The sequence below is a fragment of the Lycium barbarum genome, chromosome 9 (assembly GCF_019175385.1).
Source record: "Lycium barbarum isolate Lr01 chromosome 9, ASM1917538v2, whole genome shotgun sequence".
Classification (NCBI taxonomy): Eukaryota; Viridiplantae; Streptophyta; class Magnoliopsida; order Solanales; family Solanaceae; genus Lycium; species Lycium barbarum.
In genome coordinates this window covers 107,436,190-107,444,897 of record NC_083345.1, presented here as the reverse complement: position 1 = coordinate 107,444,897, position 8,708 = coordinate 107,436,190, and positions in this window count along the sequence as shown.

The following is an 8,708-nucleotide window of genomic DNA, read 5'->3' as shown; positions in this document are numbered from 1 at the left end:
AGCTTTAATCTTATTTCTTATTGAATCAACTACCTCCGGAACGTAAATATCTAATCCTATTTCTAATTGCACTACCTAACAGAATGTAAGCATTATCCTATTACGATTACAGAACCTAAGGATTATCAACTCAACTAGGAAATTAACTCACGTTTTACATTTGAGTATCTCCTTTTCTTTTTCAATTTGAACGGTATCCTAATTTAATTGGATATGGGAGTCAATCACTTTTATTATAAAAAATAAAAATAAAAACTCATTGTTCCCATTCTCCATAGTAAACTTAGCTTTAGTACTACTTCAAAAAGAAGATAACAAAATTCGGTAAATGTTTTTAAAGGTATTATTTCTTTCAATTATTATACTTTTTTTCAACTTTATGTAGTTTTTTGGGTGCTAATGCTGGGGGATTCTAATAATAATTTTGACTTTTGTGGAAGTATTGTTAAACATTTATGCGGGATTACGACATTGGAATTCGTATTAGTTTGATAACAATGAGACCCCACTAAGGCTCATGATGATTACACAATCCTATTACGTGGTATAAACTTATTAACTTTAGAGGTCTCTGCGTCAAATTATCAATTATATTTAGAATATAGAAGCAGTTGAATGTTCAGATTTTATTTATGTATTTTGTAGCTTATGAAGCAAGATATATTCATGCAAAGCACGAACTTAGAGAGCATGAATATAAATGTTGATTGACTAAAATATCCTTCAAATATTGAACGACTTTTTTACCCTTATAAGTCGGATATCTCTTGAAACCATAATTTCATGTTGGATAAAATAGTAAACAATTAAAACTTAGCCTAATGAGTAGTTTGAATGTGCGTCGAATTCCGATTCCAACCCCAGTCATGTTCTAACTTACGTCCTACGACCAATATATTTAGCATTTTACCTAATAATTAATTAAAACTTCAAATCAACTACTCTTTCCCTGTTGAAAATAAATAGACCATGATACATCCCACTTTATTTCCTATAGCAGTAAATTCATTTACTGTAGGGGTTTTTCTCTTCGTGAAGATGGTGACTAATAAGAAAAAGATAGAGAAAGCAGTTGTCTCCGTAAAATCAGTTAAGTTGAGATTTCATTTCAAGAGATATTATTAAGACATCCATGATTTAAGACAGAACGGTTGATGGTATATTTTAAATTATCTGCATGAGGTGTTTACGCTAAATTAATAAATATATGACATGTGTCTTCACAAGTTACCACAAAATCATAGTTAATTAATGCATATTCTCACCTTAATTTATCACTTAATCATGAGAGATTAGTATATGATTTGATGTAATCACCTGAATAACCGTTTGCCTATTATTTTAATGTTGAAATATTGATCAACTTGAATATTATTTAAAAAATTATTATTTTGTGATATAGATTATTGAGGATAAAATTATAATTTTACAAAACTTGATTGTTCGACTTAATTGAAGCTGTTGGAGTAAAATGTGGGCATATTCGAGTTTTTTTAAGTACTCGATGGGAAAAATAAAAATAGCTATCGTAAAATTAGTTGTTTATCTTGCAAGTTTGAAGATACAAATTTTTATGTAAAAAGAAAATAAAATAGTTAAATTTGTTTCTTCGTATAAACATTTCATCATGAAAAATTAACAAAATAGCTCTCTCCATTAATAGTTATGATGATAAATAAATTTCTTATTTGCTATTACATTCAAGTATTTGAGGTGTCGTATCATATTTTAGATACAAAATATAAAAATTCAGGTCAAATTTACTTTTTAGTTAATTTGATCAAAGTTGGATGAGTTTTATGTAACAAAAAAAGAGGAAAAGTGATTTTTGTGTGATAAATTTAAACATAAAGGATAATGGGAAGTATTAGGTGGATACGATCAAACAATATTTTTGTAACTTTTAAAATAAATAATATATAATTTCAAATAACATCACCAAACATTTGAGAGATCGAGGACACGTTCGTAGAGACTAGTAATTTAAATAAAGAAGAATTTTACATAAGGTAAATTCTTAATTGATTTTGAGGTACTATATAGCTAGTTTTAATGGATGAGGGGTAAATATAATTCTAAAGTATGATCGTAGGGATATATTTATTGAAAAGGTATAACAGATGATAAATATAACTTAATTTCGATATTAAAGGGTCAAATATGACCTTTTCCGTATTTTATAGGGAAAATGCATAAAATCCCTCCTAAATTAATTACCAAAACTCACTTTAGCAATTTAACTTTACGGACGTTTATGTACATCTAATGAAGTGAAATTAATAACCCCTTATCAAAACAATCACAAATTAATATTCAAGAGTGTTATGCACACGCCTGACACATGTATAACACTATATTTTTAATCATTTTATTTTTTTTCATTTCTTTTAAAGGGTTTCCTTCTTCTTTCCCTACTTTCTTTTCTTTCCCCAAATTCATGGCACCTTAGAGCTGCACTTATGGCAGAGAAATTTTCAGCTATTAGATCTAGAGATCTCGCAGTGAGACAAACACCATTAAGGGAATTAATATTCATCACTGATAAGGGAATATTAATCCGGCGAAATATTTTCGTTAGTATGGTCCTCGAGAAGCCTTCAACAACATGATTTCGATATTTGAAGAAATAATCAAAGAAAAAAAATTCAAAATTGTGGACCAAAATCGAGCCGACTCATCCATAAACAAATGACGACCCAATTTCCATCGCCAGAAACCAAACATGAGTTTTAGCAAAAACTCATTAAGAGCCTGTTTGGATGGGCTTAAAAAAAGCAGTTTATATGTCCCAACTTATTTTTTTTGGCTTCCATGTATACGGTAAAAATCGGATTTATGCTAGACCGGTGAGACCGGAAATCGAGGGAAGAAAGAAATAAGCACGAGCATGCAGACTTTCTTTCGGACCGGAGGTATCGCACTAGAAGTTGATCAGAAGAAAGCGAAGGAAATCGTTTGGTCCGGTTTCTCCATAGCCGAATTGATCGTGGTCGTTAGTCCGGGTTGATCGTGGCCGTTAGTCCGGGTAGTCGTGGCCGTTAGTCCGAGTGATCGTGGCCGTTAGTCCGGGTGATCAGTTACACAATTGCCACGCGTCAAGACCGTCCTGCCACATTGTACTGCCAATCGTACGGGTGTCAGATCGTACGACCCAACCTTATCCTTTTAGGGTTTTCTTTATTCAAAAGGGCTTTATGTTGTATAGAAGGCTCATAAGGCAAAACTATAAATATGAGGCATTTTCCCTACTTTCAGGGGTTGGCCTTTCAAGATCAGGAATATTGTAATAGTAAAATATATAAAATCTCTCCCTCTTCCTCTCTGATATTAGTCCGGATTTGTGTGTTCTTCTTTAGCTTTATTTACTCATCCAATATTTACATACTACTTAATACATATATTTAGTATAAATCATCAATTTCGATTCACTTGCTCATAGCAATCACACATATAGACACATATTTATTGCAGCGAATCCGTATACATTTCCTACCAACCAAATAGATTAAAGTTCACCTACATATCCTATACCTCACTTACAAATTCAATTGATTACCTAAATTTGGGGTAAACAGCTTGGCGTCCACCGTGGGGCATAGCATAATAGTGGTCTTTGATTTTGGTTTCTATCTCTTACCCGTTAGGATCGAAAAAATCTTTTGTTCGTCTCTGTGAAAACGGACCAAATGGCAAACAATGGACATTCTGGTCACGTCAACAACAATGAGATTGTGGCCGAAAATGAAGACAGTGGGCCACGAGGATTACCAGCATATCCCGTCGACCCAAACCCCGTTAATTCGAGATAGGGCCTCAACGGGCAAAACACCGTGAATCAGGAGAATGCCGCTCCGCCGGCTACCGATCCCTTAAATACTCACAATTCAATTACTTTATCCCGTACACAAGGCCGGAAAGTGCCGGACACTCTGGATGATATTAACTTACGTTTAATTTTTGAAATGTTGCAGGAACAAAGGGAGGCTATTGCCGAACAAGGAGTCGCAATAGCCCAGTTGCAAAGCAGAAATGATGAAACGGCCCCGGAGAGGACCAAAGGTGTTGCCGAACCCAGAAGGGACGAGACACGGATGGTCGAGAGTAATGGGTCCGGAGCTGGCTCATCCACCGAAGTTCTGAGATTGCTTGAAACATTGGCGAAGCGGGTAGACTCGACTGAGAAGATGGTGGAAACATATAACTCTCGGGTGGACCAGATCCCGGGGGCTCCGCCTATTTTGAAAGGACCGGATTCGAAGAGGTACATTCAGAGGCCTTTTCCTCCGAGTGCGGCTCCGAAATTGTTCCCGAAGAGGTTCAAAATGCCGGATATCCAGAAATATGACGGCACAACGGACCCTCAGGAGCACGTGACTTCATACACATGTGCCATAAAAGGCAATGATGTTGAAGAGGATGAAATTGAATCCGTGCTGCTGAAAAAGTTTGGAGAAACTCTGTCGAAAGGAGCATTGACTTGGTACGATCATCTGCCCGAGCATTCAATCACTTCCTTCGAAATGCTCGCGGATACGTTCATAAAAGCTCATGCTGGTGACAAAAAGGTGCAGGCCCATAAGGCGGATATTTTTCGTATAGCCCAAAGGGATGATGAGTTATTGCGTGAATTTGTCAACCGGTTCCAAAGGGAACGGATGGAGCTCCCTCCGGTTCCAGAGGAATGGGCTGCACAAGCTTTTACCAAAGGGCTAAATCCTCGGAGTTCGACGGCCTCGTTCAAACTAAAGGAAAACTTGTTGGAATACGAGGCTGTGACCTGGGCGGATGTCCATAACAGATACGAATCAAAGATTCGAGTAGAGGATGACCAACTGGAGCTTCCCCCGAGGCCCGTGAATATCAACAAAATCTCGGAGAGATCGCGGAAAAATTACGAGCCGGAGTCCAGACCATCGAGGGAAAGGTATCGGCCATACTCTCATTCGGAAAAGCCAAGCTTCAGGTTGGAATAATCAAGGGTTGGCCGAGTCAATTCTTCGGTCGGGGTGATAAACGGACCAAGTGCCTGTCAAACAGTTAAGGTCTCTCATTTAGGAGCGATGCCGGAAGCTCGGCCAACAACATAGACTTGCCAAGGATATCGGAGTACAACTTCAACGTCAACACTTCAGACCTCGTCTCGGCTATTGGCCGTATCGCAGAAGCAAGATGGCCGAGACCACTAAGGTCAGACCCGGGCTAACGGGATCCGAGCGTGATGTGTGAATAGCATGGAACCCATGGACACAGAACTGAGGACTGTCGCCAGCTAAGAGAGGAGGTGGCTCGGTTACTGAAAAATGGCCACCTCCGAGAATTGTTAAGTGAACGAGCTAAAGGCCACTACAAGGAAAAGGAATCTCATAAACGGGCCGAACCAGTAGAACCTCAGCATATAATCAACATGATAATCGGGGGTACCGATACCCCTCGAGGGCCGGTGATGAAACGAACAAAGGTTTTCATTGTGCGTGAGAAGCGTAGCCGGGATTACTTACCTGAGGGTTCCATCTCTTTCAACAACGAAGATGCAGAAGGCATCGTTCAACCGCACAATGATGCATTGGTAATCTCCATTCTTATTTTTAAATCACAAGTTAAACGTATTTTGATTGACCCAGGTAGCTCGGCCAACATCATCCGGTGGAGAGTGGTTGAACAGCTAAGGCTACTCGATCAGATCGTACCGGTAGCCCGAGTGCTCAGCGGGTTCAACATGGCGAGCGAAACCACGAAGGGGGAAATCTCTTTGCCGGTCAACATTGATGGCACTATCCAGCAAATGGTGTTATATATAATCGAAGGAGATATGAAGTATAATGCATTACTGGGTAGACCTTAGATACATAGCATGCGGGCCGTGCCATCGACATTACATCAGCTGCTGAAATTCCCGACCCCGGAAGGGATAAAAACCATCCAAGGCGAACAGCCCTCTGCAAGGGAGATGTTCGCGGTCGACGAAGCGTCACTTTTTCCCCCAAAAAACGGATAAAAAAGAAGATGAGTCAACCGGGGGCAAGGACTCCAAATAGCAACTAAAGTACACGGGTTCGACAACGGAGCGGAAGGGGTTGACCCGGGGTATGAAGAGGATGATTTCGGTGTACCCAGATCATTCGTCTTGCCGGATGACTCGGATACAACCAAGTCAACAGTAGAGGAGTTGGAGCAAATCATCTTGTTCGAATATTTACCGGATAGAAAGGTATACCTGGGCACGGGGTTAACCTCGGAGCTCAGGAACAAGTTAATTAAATTTCTTCAAGCTAATGCCGATTGCTTTGCATGGTCCCATATAGATATGATAGGTGTGCCACCGGAAGTAACAACTCACAAGCTCAGCCTAGACGGGAGGTTCCCCCCGGTGACGCAGAAGAGAAGGCCCGTGGCAGAGGCAAAACACGTCTTCGTAAAGGATGAGGTAACGAAGCTTTTGAAAATAGGCTCTATCCGGGAGGTAACGTACCCGGACTGGATAGCTAACGTAGTAGTGGTGCCAAAAAAAGGAAATAAATTTCGAATGTGCGTTGATTATAAGGATCTAAACAAAGCATGCCCGAATGATTCATTTCCGTTGCCTCACATCGATAGAATGATCGATGCGACGGCCGGACATGAGATGTTAAGTTTTCTCGATGCTTACTCCGGGTATAACCAAATCCGGATGCACCCAGAGGATCAAGAGAAAACATCCTTTATTACCCGGTATGGGACTTACTGTTACAATGTCATGCCTTTCGGATTAAAAAATGCCAGTGCAACTTACCAACGCCTAGTTAATGGAATGTTCGAAGAACAAATAGGGAAAATAATAGAAGTTTATATTGACGACATGGTGGTCAAGTCCCTGGAAACAGAGGACCATTTAAAGCATTTGCAAAAAATCTTCGATGTACTCCGGAAGTACAACATGAAGCTTAACCCGGAAAAATGTGCCTTCAGTGTCTTGTCTGGTAAATTTTTGGGTTTCATGGTGTCAAACCGGGGGATTGAAATCAACCCGGATAAGATCAAAGCCATCGAGGATATTGAGGTGGTGAATAAAGTCAAAGGAGTGTAGAGGCTCACCGGAAGAATAGCGGCGCTGAGTCGTTTCATATCGAGGTCCTCGGATAAGAGTCACCATTTTTTCTCCTTACTAAGGAAGAAGAATGACTTCGTTTGGACACCGAAGTGTCAAAGAGCTTTGCAAGAATTGAAAAGGTACTTGTCCAGCCCGCCGTTACTGCACACACCGAAAGCGGACGAGCAACGTTTTCTCTACCTTGCCGTTTCTGAGGTAGCGGTAAGTGGTGTTTTGGTCCGAAAAGAATCAGGTACGCAATTCCCTATATATTATGTGAGTAGAACTTTAGGGAATGCGGAGACCCGTTATCCCCACCTGGAAAAGTTGGCATTGGCACTGGTAAGTGCTTCTAGAAAGCTCAAGCCTTACTTTTAATGTCATCCGATATGTGTAGTGACTACCTATCCCCTAAAGAGCATCATGCATAAATCGGAATTATCGGGTATACTAACTAAATGAGCCGTAGAGATTAGCGCATATGATATCGAATACAAGCCTCGGACGGCCATCAAGTCCCAGATCTTGGCTGATTTTGTGGCGGACTTTACCCTAGCTATGGTCCCCGAGGTTGAGAAAGAACTTCTGCTAACCTCGGGGAAAGCTTCGGGTATTTGGTCGCTACACACGGACGGGGCCTCGAACCTCAAAGGTTCCGGGCTAGGAATCGTCCTTAGAACCCCCGCCGGGGATGCCGTTCGACAATCCATTAGAACTGTTAAATTGACTAACAATGAAGCCGAGTACGAGGCTATGATTGCAGGTTTGGAATCAGCTCGGAGTATGGGGGCCGAAATAATTGAAGCAAAGTGCGATTCTCTCTTGGTCGTTAACCAGGTGAATGGCGTCTTCGAGGTCAAGGACGAACGGATGCAAAGGTATCTGGAAAAAATCCAAGTGATATTACACCAGTTTAAAGAATGGACCATGCAGCATATACCCAGGGAGCAGAACAGCGAAGCCGATGCATTGGCCAATTTGGGATCTTCAGTTGAAGAGGAAGAAATCAACCTCGGGACTATGGTGCACTTGATGAATTCGGCGATAGAAAACGGACATGTTGAAATAAACACAATGGGTTTAACTTGGGATTGGCGCAACAAGTACATCGACTACTTGCGAGATGGAAAGCTCCCGAGTGACCCAAAAGAATCACGATCACTAAGGACAAAAGCTGCACGTTTCTGCTTGGTAGACAGCCAATTGTATCAACGATCTTTCTTTGGACCCCTGGCCAAGTGTTTGGGTCCCGGAGAAACGGAGTATGTGATGAGAGAAGTACACGAGGGGACCTGCGACAATCACTTCGGTACTGAAGCCTTGGTTCGAAAAATTATCAGAGCCGGTCACTACTGGAACCGGATGGAGGAAGATTCGAAAAATTTTGTCCGAAAATGTGACGGGTGTCAAAGACATGCCCCGATGATTCATCAGCCCGGGGATTTGCTGCATTCGGTGATGTCACCTTGGCCCTTTATGAAGTGGGGAATGGACATTGTTGGTCCATTGCCATGGGCACCAGGTAAGGCCCATTTTATTTTGTTTATGACTGACTATTTCTCCAAATGGGTTGAAGCGCAGGCCTTCGAAAAAATTAGAGAGAAGGAAGTTATTGACTTCATATGGGACCACATTATTTGTC